We start from the raw sequence: 18,126 nt of genomic DNA, 5'->3' as shown, positions 1-18,126 counted from the left end.
CCAAATGTCCATTTTAATCCCACAGCTTTTCCTACAATGTGTGTGTGTGTCTGCTTTACCAGAAGCAGCAATGGGTGTAGTGGGGGAGCTTCAGGGCGGCAAGGATCCCACTTGTCTCAGATTCCAGTACCTTTCCACAATGATCATCTTCCTCCTACACTCCAGGATAAGAGTAATGCTAGTAACTGCATTATCTCCCATGTCTTTCCCTGTGAAACAGAGGAGGTTTAGGTACTGGTGATCATGGAAGTATTTGGGGTTTCTCATCCGGCAACCAGCTGCTGCAATTTGCAGTGGTGGAAGAATTGCCAGAACTGAGTCAAGTAGGGATCTTTCAGTGTCCAAGCAGAACCAGATGTGCCTCAGCCACTCCTCAGAGCTGTCTGGTAGTTGTTCTGAAGGTAGGGAAAGAAAGCACTGCTTCATCTTGTTGCAAAGTCCAGTGCTCCACTGCTAACAAATTGTTGTCTTTTCTTTTTTTATGTAACTTAAGCCAGTTATTTTTATCTTGTCTACCTTGAACGTGGAGAATAGATTTCCCCCTTCCTTTTTCCTTCAACCTTTTATACAGATGATTGCCACTGTTTTATCTCCTCTTAGTTTTCTGTCTACTTGCAGTGCTTGTCCTTGTTTCGTGGCTTCATTTGTTCCAATCAGCAGGAAAATTTCCTTACATAAAGTGGCTTTGGATCAGACCCTTTGCTAGATAAAGCTCTGTATTGAGAATACCATTTTAGTAGTTCAGATGTTACATATTGGGATGGCAAGCACGTGCTATTTAAAATTGTGCTTAACGGGCAATGAACTCATTTGGAATAAAGAAGGGTTATGTCCAGGCTGCTTACAATCATTATTTCTCCTTAGCTCCACGGCCCTATTTTTTTTTCTATCTGTTCTACCACTGTTTATGATTCCTTACAGTAAACACTGTAATTTTTTTATATTATCACAAACTAAGCTTCTATTGACCAGGGATGGGAAAGCCAACATGAGAATGCAGAAGGCTACAGAGTTGACTTGCAGGTTTTGTTTACTAATAGAGTTGTTTGTCATTAGGTGTTTCCAATAATGGCTCTAGAAAGCATTGACTATTTTTATGCCTTCCATTCAATTTATAAATTCAGTTTACCAGACAGTAAGAAAACAAGGTTGGAATGGTCTAAATGTTCCTGGGTAGCTTTACTGATTTTTTGTTTTGTTTTGTTGTTTTTTTGGTTTTGTTTTTGTTTTTTTTTTTTTGTCTAGGGTTTTCTCTTCTGCTTCATGTAGGCTTGGGTTTTTAGGGAAAAAGTTTTGAATAAATGCAAAACCACTTCACTTTCTTATTTTCTTCTGCAATTTTTTTCGTAACACAGAGACATAGGGAATAATCTCAAAGCAAATGACAGGTTTAGGAATTAAGTGGAAGAAAAAATTTAAGGATCCCTGATGAACAGTCACCTTTCTCTTGGCATGGCTGTGTAGAAGAGAGAGATTGCAAAGGGCTCTTTTACCTATTCAGTCTGTGAGCAGTAGGGTCTCTGTTGTCTCTGGAGTATAAGATGTGATGAGATACTGCTACAAGGAGAGATTCAAACCCTCATAGCTAAAATTCAGGAGTCACAAGATCAGTTTTCCTTTTTGTACAAATGTTCTTTGTTTTTGTAGAGATATCAGTAACCTATATACTATTTTGAGTGAGCACATATATAGCTATTTTCTGAACAGAGCTTCTACCTTTATTCCCAACGGGTGAAAAGCAAATTTTTCTTAGTTCTGGAGAGTTCAGGAGAACATGAGGCTGAACAAGTTTATAGACCAATCTGGGCATGGTTGCCTCTTGCAAAGACACTAAATAAATAAAATTCTGAGTACTGGAGTAAAAGTTATAAAAAGTGGTTATTTAGGTTATGGTCCACAGTCTTTATGTGACAAGAGCTACTGAGAATAGATTAATATTTCCAGAACTAGGCTCAAGTTGCCTTGGGATAAGAATATGGAGGAGAGGTTTGCTAATTTCCTTCTGTCAGAGCTAGGTTTTTGCCTCTGGGCTTTAGAAATTCTCATAAGCATAGATCTCTGAGAAGAAGCTCTATATTATATGGGTTGCCAGTCTGTGTCTGTGAAGAAGGACCTCTTAGAGCACCTTATGAACGCAGGGTCTGAGAGATATGTTAGCGCTGTCTCTGACTTTCTCCCTGCTGAGTCATTCAAGAGGCGAATGGTTTGATTTCAGTCTGTAGCCAAGGTGGGTTGCACAAAATCTGGGATGCACAAATGATATTAGATAAGCAGAGAAGATTCTGCATGCGAATTGTTAGCCAGGTAACAGGTATTTTGCTGAGACTTCTAATTTCTCTGCCTTCATCAACATTAAAAAGTATGTAGTAAAGTAATTCAGCAAGAACTGATTTAAGTTCAGGATCATGTAGATGCCTGACTCATGGCTAATTATGAGTGCCCACTGGGAACATTTATAAAGATACCTGATGCTGTTGAGCCTCTCAGTCCACTAGGACATCAGCACAATGCTAGATATATTGAATCCAATTTAATTTTATGTAACTAGACTGAGATTTCTCCCACTTCACTAGATATGATTACTGTTGATCAGAGGTTTAAAAAACTAAACCAGACTAAAAACATTAGGCTTGTCTTTTTTACCTGGCTGGTCTTTACAGTCATCAGAGGAATATGTGCATATTAGTGGAAGTGGAAATTAGTCCTGCTTTATGCTAAAAAACTCAGAGATGAGGGAGCATTTGGAAGTTATTAGCTTAAGTCTGCCTTGTACATTCACTTTCCTGCAGCCAGATTGAACATGAAATGATTTGGCATGTGTTCTTGATCCTCTGTCATTGATGAATGCCACTTAGTGACATATTTGCATGATATTTTGAGCAGGATAAATGGTTGCTTGAGTCTTTTTTGGTGGCTTTGACTTTGGACTTTTTCCAAAACTGTAGTCTTGCTGTTGTTGTAAGTTCACATTGTGAATGTTATTTCCCACACAGTATGGCACAAAGTCCTGGTGTTATTTATTCAGGTTGCCCTTTGCTGTGGCCTGCAACTTCTCTCTGCCTGCTATGCGAGCACTGAGAGAAGAGGGGATGTGAAACCTCCCAACACTACCCCCTCTTTTCATGGATTTCTGGGTAGGGTGTGAGAAACGTGCGAAATGAGATCTTTAAAGAAGCACAGTCGCATGTGAGGAGAGCAAAATTGCCCTTTCTGAAACATGGAAGCTGTTAAATATATGTAGCTGGAGGGAGCCCTGCTGTGTCTCCTGCATGCTCACCCAAGCACCAAGTGGCATCTGTCCCTAAAACAAACTGATCCCTATCTGACTGTTTATGACTTTTGTGCCACACTCATTATTTATTTAATGAAACATCCCAGTGAAACAGAAGAGCCATTCATAAGCCCCTGACAACAAACAATCATGAAAATTGCCTTTGAATTTCCCTAATTTGCTTGTAAGAGTCAGAACAATGGAAGAGAGTAATTGCAGTTATTAAAAGAAATTGCTGCAGGCAAAATATAACCCATTTTCTAACTCAAACCCAGAAAAACAGAAAGGGGTGCAAATAGGAAAGCCCACCCAGTAAGATGCCTCATGTTCCCTACCTCCTTTTGCCTGTGTAATGAGAGACTTCACCTTGCTGTTTTATTTAGCACTGTTATTGAGGAGGAGAATCAGAGCATTTAGTATCAGCACAGTCAAGCTGTGTGTGGCAGCGCCTCGCCTGGCACAACCACTGAAGAGCTGCTTTCTTCCAGTCTGCATCCTGCCAGTGCAAATACATCCCTCTCTGGGAAATAAGTGTATTGGGAACCAGTAGGAGGAAAACTCACTCTAGCATCAACTACTCTGCGGAGAGGATTTTAACTCCTCCCTGCGCATGAAGCAGAATGCTTGTGAATTAAGAGGCTTTTCCAAACACACCTGGCTTTTGGCATCACATCACCCCTAACAAGGTTTGTTTTCTTTAGACATTTAGAGGTGGATTTTAATGAATCTGGGCTCCTAAAGGTGTGTCTGTAGAGCTCTGGGGATTGCTGTGGGTGCAGACCCAGCTTAATTGGCACATGGAAAGAGGTGGTGAACTGCTGTGTGCCCTTGGCCATACAGAAAATCTCTAAGCAATGGCAGAAACAAACAGGGCTTTGACTTTTGTGTGCCTGACTTCTCTGTGCAAGTAAGAGTCAGCTCCTCCAGCAGTTAAACAGTGCAGCACTAAGAAAAGCGATGCTTAAGTACTTGCAGAAGTTGTCCTTCAGAAAGCAGGTGGCATTGTAAGGGGAGTCTGTGCTTCGTACAAACTGCTTTTGTCCTGGTCAATTCAATAGAGCTTTGTCCACTATAACTGAGCACGGGGGTAACTCTCATCTCTGAGTACAAATGAAATGTGTTTGGCTCTCCCACTTTTGTATAAGGAGATAACAGAACAAAGGACCACTGCAATTTGAGGGCATGAACCCTCATTTTCTCTCCAGTCCACCTAAATAAAAGAGAATTTCCTGTTGGCCTGTGATATTCCCTTCTGCAAGTCAAAGCCTTTTCAGTTCCTACTGCAAGTAGTGGCAGTTTACTCACAATTTTTCAGCTGCATGTGATATCCAAAACTGGCTGCCTTGCTGTAATGAAAAGCAGCCTGCCAACACGGAGGTCCTTCCAAAGAAGCCTGGCTATTGTCAGAGAAGAGAAAGCAACTGTGGTAATACTCCTGCATCACTGTTTCACTTCATGCTTCACCACAGGAGCAAAGCAAGGCAGTGGAGACCACTGACAAGTGTTTACAGAACGTGGCTCTTTGACAAAAATGATTGTCAGGCAGTGACTATAATAAAATGTTAGCAGGAGATAGTGGGCTTTCTTGGGTTTTTGTGCCCAGGCAGCTGGCATTCTTAATTGCTCTGAAGAAATAGAAACAGAATTTCATTTTCTTCTCTTGTTATTTGGGGATGTAAATCATTCAGCATTTTAAATCCATTACTCCCTGCCTAATTTTCCCTTATCAAAATAAAGGTGGATAGAACTTCCTTTTAGTTGCCTTTGCTGTACACATTGAGTAAATCCACTAAATATCTCTGGTTTGCATTGATTTAATGTGAGTAAAATTTAAACTATATCCAACATCCAGTATTTGAAGTTGTTTTTCCAGGTAAGCCCAAAATGTTAAATATAGTCAGTTTGATCAGTGTTATTCAAGGGAAGCTGACAATCTGTATTCATGGCAATTGAATGCTCTCAGGCACAGGGTGTGATTCTTGGGGCTGTTCTGTGCAGGGCCAGGAGCTGGACTTGGATGATCCTTGTGAATCCCTTCCAACTCATAATATTTGTTGTTTCTATTATTTTAAACAGCTTTTGTAAATCCAAACAGACTCCTCCATGAATACTGGGGAATATTAGTTCAAGTCTATGGCAATCTGAGGCTGATTTAGGAATAATGTAGTATTCCTAGTCCTTACTTCAGCTTGCTGAACTGTTTTGTTGGCTTGGATATTTTCACTGTGTTTTAGTCTCATGAGTGGTTTTTATGGTATTTAATTTCCTTAAATATCTTGGCACAGATGATTTGACACAGCAAGTAGGCTCAACAAACCACCAACAAAATGTTTCCTCTTTTCTGGATTATTCCTGTAGTTGTGCAGATAGAAAGATAAGGAAGAAAGCAGAGCACTGTATTTCAGTCTGTAACTTCTACCCCCTCTCCTTTGTACTCTGGAATGGTATTTCTAGAGTTAATGGACAAAGCCATGTTAGAAGTGAGCAGAACTAAATAATAGAAGAATTTTGTTGGAGGCAAAGATTCTTCTGTCGTCCTTTCCATGTCTATAAGAACCTTTGCTGATTGACTTGCCGAGTGGAGGCAGACTTTCTCTTCTCTCTCACCTTCTTTTGAATTTGATCAGACAGCTTCACTGGGGGAGCATGAAGGCACGTGGGAAAGCCAGACTGTAGACTCACACCTTGTTTTCAATGCCTTTGCTGAATGCACTAGCTGGGTGATCCAGAGCTGTTATTTGGAGCTTCAAGCCGCAGTTAGATTTGCTATGAAGCTGTTCAGTGAATGTCTTTCTGCAGAGTGTGAATTTTCCTGTGCATGTAAAGTGAGAGGCGCTAAAGGGTGGTGGCTGCTAAAATTCACTTTGTTTTGTACAGGGGTAGAAGACAAAGCAGTGGCAGCTCAAACATGAGAGTAGGACATTTTTAGTTTCAGGAAGAGCAGTTCACAATGTGTGTGATTGTTGTTAAAGCAAAGGTGGCAGTTTGAAGTGTGCAAGGGAGATAGTTCATATAAATCTGTAGAAGGTACAGGGTACAAATTAGGCAAATATTTCCCAGCAATATTGTTGAATTTAGGGACTGCTTTGGGAAACAAGAACAAGCTTTGGACAACTTGGAAATGCTTATCTCATCTTTGATAGAAGTGGCCGTTTCTGTAAAAGCATCTAACAAATGTTTTATGGCAAATAAAAGCTGTTAGAAAGTAAATGCAGCCCTCTATTCTCCCCATATTAATGGATTGACCAGATTCTCTTCAAAATTGCAGCCTTATGCATGTTACTGCTTCCACTGCACCTCAGCCACTAGAAGTTACAGCTCTTGACCTTTAAATGTTAGAAATAATAAAATTCATTATGAACAAGTAGTCAATTAAAAAATAAATGCCCCGCTGGTAAAACTGAAAAGTAATGTTTTGAAATACTGCCACCTTCTGATCAGTCTGGGATGGAGAACTGAGTTATTAGGAGCTTGACAAAAAAATTTTTATCAACTGTAATAATTCTGTTCCTGATTTTATAGTGTTAGAGCCATGTTGCACCATTTGATTTGCAAGGCCATCTTCCACTGAGACTACATATGTGAGACTACATATACAGTGATGTAAAGAGATGAGGAAAATGCAGTGTGATTTACAAGAGATGGGAGAGACAGCAGCACACTTATTTGAAGTGAAGAAAAGCACTTAAGCATATTATATGTGAATGTAAGGATTTACAAGCACAGAGCCTATGCTTTAAGTTACATGAGCATTAAGTGCACTACAGAATTGCAGCTACAATGTTGGTATGACCTGCGCCTGGTGTACGTCGTAGAGAAGCTGACTTCCTTACTCTTCTGTAACACCTGTCTCTGACATCAATATCTTCATGAAGGGTTAATTTTTTTACCATTTTACTTTGTTACCATTCAGATGTTACTCGTCTGCATACCACCTTTGTGTATATTTTAATTATCCAGATGGTGTTTTATGTATCCAGTCCCATGTCATTACTATATTACTTAAACTTGGCAGTGAGGCATAGAAATCACTTTCCCCAAGCTGGCTTTTTTCTTGCAAAGTTCATCCAATTTCAGATTTCAAAATGTCCTTTGTGTTGTGGTAATATATACTGCGTACCTAAATGACCTGCATATAATTTTATATTCCCTTGATAGGGAAAGCCAGTTTGACAAAGAAAATGTTTAAAAGAAGCAAAAAATGACACGAAATTAAGCTAATGTGCCCTTAAATTTATAGTTTCAAACTCTCTGGATTTAAGCAATTTAGGTTCTTGGACTTCCTTCAATTCTCTTGAATTGACCCAGATTTTTTGGGGGCTCAAGTGAGGTGGGGATGTCTGAGTCACATTCTTGCCTGTGAGATTATAATGGGCCAGGGTGATGTCAAAGTTCTGACTGACTACATTTTCCCAAAAAGGTGAAAAGAAGATGTGTTTATATTGTAGGCACAGTGGTTTTTTCCCCAGCAGAATGGATATTTTGAGATGGTGATTGAGAAAGAGAATCCCTCCTTGAAGTGTTATTTGGGATAGTCACAGGACAGCAGCAGAGGGAGAGTGTGACTCATTTTGAAGTCACAGTGCTGCTGTCTTGTGAATCCATCCGCTATTACAGCTCCACCTTGGCAATATTTTAACTTATTAGCTGATTTCAACCCAGTTTTAGAGAGGAGGAGTCTTGACCATGCTGAGTTTCTCCATGCTTTCTGAAAATATTAGGTCAAGTAGAGGATTGAAACCTTATCAGTGCCTCACTAATGAGAAAACCTGAAGTTTGAGCTCAGCTGTACAACTGTACACCAGGGGATCCACATGCTAGAGAGATGTGCTCAATGAAAGAATTCAGAAATGTCAGAAGCTCTTCTGTTTGTGTAATTACTTGTATGCTGGCTTTGCTAACTCCAAAGCAGGTAAAATGGCTGGGTTTAGCCACAGCAGCTGAATCCTGCAGCTGGATTTGTACTGCAGTCTGGTAATGGCAGGTGAATGTCAAATTCTTATGCACAGAGGGGAGTGCCCTGGAGATGAAGCCCCTTATGACCTTCAGTATGCCTTTTTTGTAATTAAAAATGGAAAATAAGAAAGGTTTTCTCATCAGAAAGGTGAATAGTCTTGACTCATGAGCACTTAATGAAGCAATGAAGCTGTGCTGTCATTCCAAGATGTATCTATCTTTTCCTTCCTGGTTTCTAAATATGTTTTTCTTGCTTCAGTTTAATGCAGAACCATCTCTTCTGCTGAACAATAGAAACTTCATCTCTTCAGTTTCAAACAAGGCACTATCCCACAGCAGTGTTAGAGCTCCTTCACAGAATCTGCTAAACGCAAATGACAAGCCACACAGCAAGATTTGATAGCAATCTGCAAGTGTTTTTAAAACAGATCTTAACCATATGTACAGTGTACCACTTCTGCTGTTGTATATGGAGCTCAGGAGAAAGCAAGTAACATAATTGCCTTCAGCAAAATTGTCAAACAAGGAAACCTTTTAAAACTACATAGAAGGGGGAACGTAATGAAAGCCCTGGAAGGAAGAGGCTAAGAGAAGAAAAACTGGCAGGGAACATTAACATATACTTTTAACTAGTCTTTTCACAGAGAGGAGAATGACCCAGAGGCTTGACTGCTGTAGCTCTTTTTTTTTTTCAGTAAAAAAATGTTGTGTGTGCTGCTGTGTAGAAAAGAACTGCTTATTTCCCCTGTGTTATTTTACATTTCAGTTTGGACAAGCAAGAGGAAGCTTTATTTAGCCTGTTGAGTCCAACCCCACAGTAACAGAGCACATAAAACTTTCAAGAAGTGAAAGGCATGCTGAACTTACATATCAGATAATTTTCAGGATAACTCCTTAACTGTTATATCCATATGTCATAATAGACATAAATTATTAGAAATTATTTGCTACAGTGTGCAACCATATTAGCTCCCAGGGACCTTTTAGACTGGATTTATGAAGAGACATGTTTCCTGAATGTTTTTCCTGAAGAAACTACAGATTCCAGAACAAATCAAGTTTTTATGAAATAAGGACATTGGATTTAAATTGCTGACTGGTACCTAAGGGGTAGTGAGTGCATCCTCCAGGGGCAATTAAGGATAACTCTCTGTAAGGATAGTTGCAGCTTGCAGCAATTGCTGCTGGAAGTGGGAGGATATTTTTTGCTTTATGGCATATGCAGATGTTGCTGAGTAGCAGCCACTTTGGTTCCCTTCCTGCAGAAGTGTTGTGGAGAAATGGCTCAGGAGTGAGAAGAGCTTTAAAAATCTTCCATCTGGGTGAGCTGAAAGCTATGAATCAAAATTGTCTTTGGGTAAGGAAAGATGATGGTCTTTTGGGCCTTCCTGGTTTAATGGAAACCTGCAAAATTGAAACAAATATCAGTTACTGTGGTAGTTGTATGCATCAGGGCTCTGTGCTACCCTGTGGCTGTTTCCAGCCTTTATTTACTCGTGGAAAGTGCATTTCATCCCATTTTTTGCTTCAGCCCTTGTCTGCCTGCTCGTGTTGTAAGCACAAGTACAGCACATTAGGCAGCTCACAAACCACATGGAATAGAAAACTTTTCTCCATGAGATGTAGATAGCTTGCTCTGAACATTGAAGATTTACTGTCCCTTTTCCTTTCTTTTCAAGCCACCCTTGCTATTTGAGGAAAAGTCTTGCATGAGTCCATAAATGCCATCTATCCTGTGTTTTAACCAGATCCTAAGTTCTCATCTGCCCCAGATGGGCTCAGGTGAACAGTTCTGAATCCACAGACCTCAAGACTGTGGGCAGTCTGAATCCCAGGTAACTCTGGAAAATAAGAGGGTGCAAGACAGCAATAAGCAGGGCTTTAGCCCTTTGTGTAGTCGGTGTTAGTACAGATAAAATTGTAGCAGTCTGGCTTTTCAAAAACTAAGACTCTGTGATAATCACAGTAACCTGATCCTGAGTGGTGGGAGAAGGAGTGTGATAGGAAAAGCTTTTAGTGCAGGGATGCTCACATAGAGGAATTCTGTAATTAACAATAATGACCAGCACAGGTGACATTTCTTTGTGGTTAATAGCTGCTGGTGTGAAAGGCCCTGAGGCAGAGCCTCAAGCTGCTAAGCTAGCAAGTGAATTGCTAGATTATTTGATGTGCAGTTCATCCCTAATATATATGGTGGAACCCAAGCAAAATGTTCATAGGCACTGCTTCTTGGGCTGTGTGGGAATGCCAGCAATTTTGTATTTGGGATTGAAGGAGTTTTCTCATTTTTGGCAGTAGGCTATGCAACTCTTTAGGAAGATGCAGAACTGTAAGCATCACTTGGATCTTCTAGATGTGAAGCAAATAAAGTCTTATGCACCTGAAAAAGTGTAAAAAAGTATAGCCAAATTCTGCAGTAGGAAGATTATGGAGTTTTCCACCCTTAGGGCCATGAAAATTGACCCATGATAAGTAGTTTGACTGAAAAAACAGTGGTGTTAAAAGAGGTGATGGCACCTGGGCCATCCCTTTTTGTACTGTCTCCATTTCTAGAGATTCCATCTCCAACTTTTGTAACAAAAATGGATGGAACGTGGTAGATGGTTCTGGATGATTCTGCAGGCAAGATAAATGGGGCTAGTGACCAGGTGTCATGGTTTGATGCTGGCTGAATGCCAGGCATCCATGAAAGTCACTTACTTTCAGAGTAAGGCTGCTGGAAAAACTTTGGTGTTTTCTGCACTGCCATTCTGGGAAGGAAGAGGTGTTGAAATGAATTTTTGGAAGTTTTTTAACTCTGCTGCTGTTAGGAGGAAGAAACGAAATATCACAAAACGAATGAAAAGCCGAGTGCAGTTGGTTTTTTGCTGCAGTTGCAAGAGCTATTTGTGTTAGTAATGTTTGGCCTCATCACAAAACTGTGCTGTCATCATCTCTTGCATTCTCTCCATTCTCTCACTTCACCTGCATGGCTTTTACTATGCCTCTATTTGGGGTTCTGTGTTTTAGAGAAACCTCAGCTATAAACCACTCTAGCTGGAAACCCATGTGCTTAACAGCTGACATACCAGTTTGTTTCTATGGAGTGAATATTAAAATTAATGTAAAGGACTAAACCTCAAAGACTAAATTAAAATAACAAAAGAGATATTACTTGCTGAAAGGAAATAAATGGACAAGATTAAACTATAGACCATGAATTAGATTTTCCATGGAGCTCAGCTTCTATTAAGCAATTGTATAAACAGACGCACTGAAGGGCTTAACCTCTCCATGCTCCCATCCTTTTCTGTAGGAGCAACTGGCATAGATAGTTTCTAGATCTGACCATTTTGCAATTTTTTATCCACACTTGATTAACTCAGCTGATCATTAATTGATGAGATGCAGACAGTGGCAACAAGCACAAGTGTTGCTGCATGTGACCTATGAGAGTTTTGCTGATGTGAGATGGGGTGACTGGAGTGGGTCCCCTCTAAACACCAGGGTCGAGAGTGAAATGGGTCCATCAGTATTGGTGCAATCTTACCTTGAATAGTCCTATCCCTGGTGCTAGCCCTGAAAGTTTTAGCAAGGACTGTAGTCTCCTCAAAAAGCATCTATTTGATTGTTTTCCTTAAAATGAACATACAGTTTCTCTTTCAGCATCTTTCAGCTGAGCCCCTTGATGGTTTCCAGTATGATCAGGATTGTGTTAATGCACAGCAGACAGATACAGTTATGCTTTATTGTTTTTGCAAGATCAAAACAATGCCCTTGTTGTGCTGGGGGCTGTGAATTAATTCCCAGGTGTTACAAATCTGTTCCCTCCTGCTTGGGGGGATCAGGAGGAACAGTTCTCTCTCCTGCTCCTTACAAAACAGCCACAGCATGTGGGACTGTTTGGGTAGGTATGATCAATTCCTGGTGCTATGAGAAAGGGAGAGGGCTGGCATGGATCAGGTGGGCTTCACCTGGCAGGTATTTCCATGAAGAGCTCAGATTCTTGGATGGTTTAAGCTGGATAAAGGTAATGTATAGGAAAGTACAAAGCCCTTGTTCCCTGTTTGCATGGCAGTAACTGTTAATTTCAGCTAGTGGCTTGGGAAGCAAAGAAAGCATGTTTTATTAGGTAGTTTATATTAGATAGGTACAAAAAAGGAGATGAACATCTGCAATCATGCAGAACTGAGAAATGCAAGTGCTGGGCAGCCTATTCATCCCTAGTCTCTGTTCTGCCTGCTTCCCAAGGTGTATTTGCAGTGGCTCTGCTGGAAATGGGTGTAAAGGTAAATGGGGAATAATATCCTATAATCCCCCTCATCTCACTCACAAAAAGCTAATATCAGCAATAAATCAACCCCAGGTCATCTCATGTAGAGGGTAATTTTGTGCTCCCTAAAGAACTAAAGCACCATCTAAGTCTGAGGCTGAGCTCTAAGGAAATAGGTATTTAAACACATGGATAAATAAGTACCATACCCTGTAGTATAGGTATCAGCAGTGACCAACTACCTGAGCTCTGCTTGGCCTGGGGGGAATCTTTTTGCTTGCTTGCTTGATAAAATTTCCAGAGATGTCTCTGATACAAAAAGCTGATGCTGGGTCTCTTATGCAAGAGAGATGACTTCTACTCTTATAGTGCTGAATCCCTGGTTCCAGTTACCTGAGCAGTTTGACTGGTGTCTCCCTTGTTTGAACAGTAATAATCAGCATTGCTGATTTAAATTTAAAATTAAAAATACTATTCCTGTGCAGCCACTGTAGACCATAACATTTTCTGACAGTGACTTCACCCAGTCATACACTTAGTGTGTCCCCAGAAAGCCAAATTTTCAAAAGTGGTATATTCTCCATTAAAGGCTGTTGCACAGCAATGAGTTTGATTCCAGGTAGGCAAATCATATCAGCTTACCTCATTTTAGATTTTGGTGGGAAAGGCACTCTGTGAAGATGCAGCTTACTAAATTATCTCTGTGAATCTGCAGGTGGTAACTTTGAGCATGCTGCCTGCCTGACCCAGTTGTTAATACAGCCAGTTAAAGGCTGATGTCTTCAGAGGAAGAGCTAATCTGTCTCATTTAGCAGGCAATGTGTCAGAGCTTGAATGTGATATATCTGACATGGTGAGTGGCATGTCTGACTCGGCAGTTGAATAACATTACTCGTTCTGGAATATATCTTCTTCAATAGAGAATATAAACACAAGCACACATTTATATTTTTGTTAGCATATGATCGAGCACATACCAGAATGAATCAATCCTATTCAGTATGCAGAAGGGTTTTGTTTTTTTACTCTGTACATCATTCCCCTCTCAGGACCATTATTTTACATATCAGTTACTGGGATGTATTCAAAGCCTTAGGGGAACCACTGACTTCCAAGAGCTTTGGATCTTTAAGCCAGCCCAGCCATTCAGCAGGCAACATAAAACATGGATAAAATCTGTTTTGTGTCTTCCTGCTCTGTTGTCCCATGAGATGTCCCCAAGAGAGCATTCCTCTCTTTGCCTTGCCAGAAAACCATGCTGTATTTACTTTTGAATAAGATGAGCTGGGAAATTCATGGCCTTGAAACTTATACAGTCTACAATTGTGTTTCTTCCACAGTCTGTTGTGGTGTTGTTTTGTCTTTTTGGTGCTGTTTGGTTTTGTTTTTTTAATGCCTTAGTGCTGGATAAAACAAAAATGCATGCGGACTAGCAAAAGCTGCCTAAAGCCTTTTTGGGCTCTGAGCACAGGAAAGGTTCTCAGCCTGTCCAAGAAGTAATTGTACCTTTCTGACCACTGCATACTCTGCTGTCCCTGCTGTAACTTAGTCTTATACCTATTCAGGGATCAGCACACACTTTTTTGTCAACCAATGCTCTGCAAGATCCCATATATTTTCTCGAAAGGGCAAGACATTTGGCAGCATTTGGAAGGCTGGCAGTGGATTGCTGCAGGCTTGGCTGGTGCTCAGTACCATGGGGTGGGGAGTGGTGGTGGTGTCAGCATCTCCAGGACTGCACTTGAGACTCAGGAATAACAAGAATATTGAAATATAGAAGGGAAGCAGGGCTGCCTCCCAAGTTGAGCTGGCATTCCTAAAAGAACCATGGGAGAGTGAATGCTTATCTGTTGAGTTAGCAGAATGCCTAATGGGAAGGGGAACCCATCATCTGATTAGCATTGGCACGTTATCCTTCAGCAGCAGATTGCCTCAGGCAGTGGGCACAGAGCTGCTCATCCCGCACAGGTTTCACATTGCTCTGCTCCGTTTAGCTTATGCTTTGATTTGCTTCACTTATTTCTCATTTGGTGAGAGATAGAATCAATAAATCTTGAATACACATTGCTCAACAGAGGGCTGCACTATTTTATTCTTTGTGCTGTACACCTGTCTGCCTATGCTATTAGCATGTTTGCTCTTCATGTTGTTTTCAATATCAATAGGAGCATCAACTGCTCCTGTTTGATTTTTGGTTTTATTTTTTAAGAGGTAAGTCCCCACTGTGCAGATCTCCAGCTGTGTGTGCTATTGATGGAGTCACATGAGCAGTGTCACAAGCCCAGGGCCTGCTGGTCAAAATGCTGTGGGTGGCAGAGCCAATAGTACAAACCCCAAAATCCCAAACATTGGTTTATATTACTGTGCCCCAAGATCCCTTTTTCTTCTGTGATAAAATTAGTAGGTTTTTTTCTGATGACAACCAAAAAAAAAAATCTTGGAAAAAAACCTGAAATGCTGCCTGAAAAAGCAGCTTGCCTCTTTTTTCTTGCTTGCAAAAATCTTCATTGCAGCAGCTAAAGAAATACATGCAATCATTCCCGAATTAAAAATACCTGTTCTTTACTAGTTTTGGATGAAACTCGGAATAGGAAACTTACCTTCACCTTTATGGTGTCCTAATCTAAAATCCACACTGTGGTGAGCAAATAGCACAAGTGAGATAATGCTGGTTGTGGGTCTTTTCTCTAAGGTTCTGTTCCTGAGTATCTGAAGCAAATCAGAGCACTTCCTCACAGGGGAAAACATGTCTCAGGAAGAGTAATGCACAGGCTGTTTATCTACCTGTCTTGGAATGCTCACTGTGGGATGGGGATGATTTGTGGTTCTCCAGCATTTACGGAAGTGGTAGCAGAGAGCCCTCTTGAGTTCAAAATCTTCCTAAAATTTGGGCATAATGCAATTTGAAAGCAGTCTCTGGAGATCTCTGGTCTGACCCTTTGCTCAAAATAGGTCATAAAATGCAGCTTTCTTCAGTCTTGTCCAGGTGAGTTTTGAGTTTTTCCAGGAAATAAAACCCCACAGCCACTCTGGATGCTTGTGCTAATGCTTGGTTATGCCTAACTCAGGGTAACTCTTCTGTGCTGCAGGATTAGTAGCAGAGGGGGAAAAAAATACTTATCAGATATTGCAGTTCTCTGGCTCTTCTACAGTCTGCCTGAAATGGTCCAAGTTTCTTCAGGACCAAAGACAAATATCTGTGTTTGTGCCTTCAATAAGCTCAGAAGTTAAACACAGCTTCCCATACTCAGCTTGGTATGTATTCAAATAAAATACACTTCAGTTTTTTAAATACTTGCGAAATAATTTTATGGGAGCAGAGCACCCTGGGGAAGTTTGCTCTGTCCTTGTTAACTCCCCTGAGCTACTGTTGTTTGCATGTTTGTTCCAAGTTTTATCAGACAAGTGGAAAAAATTACATGAAAGTAGTAGTTGGGTACATTTGACAGCTCAGTGAAATAGGAGCCTACCAACATGTGTTATGCAAAGACAGTGACTAGCAGTAAAAAATGAATGTTATTTATTTTGTAGTATGGGCAAATAAACTGTGGATTGTGTTATCTAAAGGTAGTATTTAAAGAAATGATGCTATTTTCAAAGACTTTATTAATCAGGATAATGTGTGTCTTTTAAAGCTTCTGTATTACCCTTTCATTAAAATAATCAGAGTCAATATATGTGCAGCATGAGCCCCTCCTCTCCCCCTGCCCCGACAATAACCAACTTAAACCAGCATTTTTGAGAGATCAGTGATGTGGATTGCCTGTCTTGAGAAATTGCAGATGTGTCCATATTAGTTGAAATGTTGACTTCTGTAGCTATGATTTCCCTTTATATCGGCAAATCTTTTAAATGGGAAAAGATTTATTTCTTCTAATCATCCAGATATTGCAGTTCAGTTACAAGTGTTGCCTGCAGAGGTGAGCTGTAGTACTACAGACATTTGTCATGTGAGAGTTTGCTCCAGCACAGAATCACTGCTGAAAACGTTCTCTTAGTGTTGATTTGAGGCAAGCTTACCATAATTAATTTGCATGTGGAAAACCACCTCTCTGCCAAGACAAAAGAGGTGACGATTTTGAGTTGCCACAATTATGTTATAAAAAGTATTTATCCAGAAGCCTGCCTCTTCCAAAGTCAATGTCTTCGCAGTGCATATTCAGTGTATGCCCCTTTTGTGGTTTCCACGCTGTAGCTGCAATAACTGACAGCTGAAAACATCATTGCAAGTCTGTCAAATGTGCTGCCTGCATAACTGGTGATAATCTAACTATTCTTCAGCTTCACCTATCAAACTGCTGGGAACTGAAACTTCAGCGCTTGTTATTGGCAGCGGTAGGTGGAATTGAGTAATGTGGTTGGAGTGTCAAAGGCCTGTGGTGCTGACAGGAATATTAACCATAAATCAAACACGGCACAATAGTGGTGCTGGGCTAGAGCAAAAAGCGGGATCCTGCAGCCAGGCTGCTCAGCCTTGCTTGTGGGAATAATTCCATTGGCTAGCAGATGCAAGGATTGCTAGGCTGGAACTCCAGCAATGATCCATTTAACTTAAAGCCATGAAGGAATGATGGAGATGGAACAAGTGACGTGTGAGGTGGCTGTGTGCTCTGCCGAGTGCTCCCGGTTGCCTTGCAGCCCTGTCATGCTGCAGGGGCTGGTGAAGGGGATATCTCATCCCTGCTTAGGCAGTGACATTGCTACTCCTTGTCACTGTCATATTTTATGAAAAATCCCTTTGCCAGGATTTTTCTCCTGAGAAGTGTCAGAAAATAAATGTAAACAATAATTACCTGATTGCTTGGAATGTGGTTTGGAGGTTCCTTACCAACAGGCGCATCTTTGATTGGCTCCATGTGGATTGTTTTTAATTAATGACCAATCACAGCCAGCTGTGTCAGACTCTCGGAGTCTGTCATGGGTTTTTATTATTGTTCCTTTCCAGCCTTCTTGATGTCTCCTTTCTCTCTTTCTTTAGTATAGTTTTAGTATATAATTTTCTTTTAATATAATATAATATAATATCATATCATAATATAATAAATCAGCCTTCTGAGAACTTGGAGTCAATTCTCATCTCTCACCTTGTCCTGGGGACCCTCACAACAACACCACAACAATTAATAACCACAACTCCTATCTGACTTCTGTTGTAAACATTTTTTGGTGATGGCTGGGCTTGCACTTGCTACGTTTATGTGAAGCTTGCAGGGCTGATGTTGAAAATGTCCTTGGTTTGGAGCCAGCTTGTGGCATTTTTTCTTGCAGCAAATAGCTCCCAGCTTGCAGAAAGGACCCTGCTTCCTGCATTGTGGCTGCTGCTAGCACCCACAGGGAACTGAGCTGGGGAAGGAGCTTGGCTCCAGCCTCTGTGCTAGCAAATGAACCAAAACACAGGGAACTGTTGGTGGGGATTGCATGGAAGTGTCTTGCAGTCAGCTTGCTTGACTGTTGACAGTCTCTAATGGCTTGTGGTCCTTCTGAATGTCACCATCGTACATCCTGTTCCCTTTAATGACTATTCCAGCAAGCTGCTTTGATGCCAAACTTGGCCAACTCTCTTTTTATAATGAGGTTGTTGATTATTTCAAGTTTTAGGTATTCTTTAAGGTCTGTGCATTTGGCTTGTTCTCTGTGTTAAACACAG

This window comes from Camarhynchus parvulus, chromosome 4, assembly GCF_901933205.1.
Source record: "Camarhynchus parvulus chromosome 4, STF_HiC, whole genome shotgun sequence".
Lineage (NCBI taxonomy): Eukaryota > Metazoa > Chordata > Aves > Passeriformes > Thraupidae > Camarhynchus > Camarhynchus parvulus.
Note: the sequence above shows the minus strand (reverse complement) of the source record.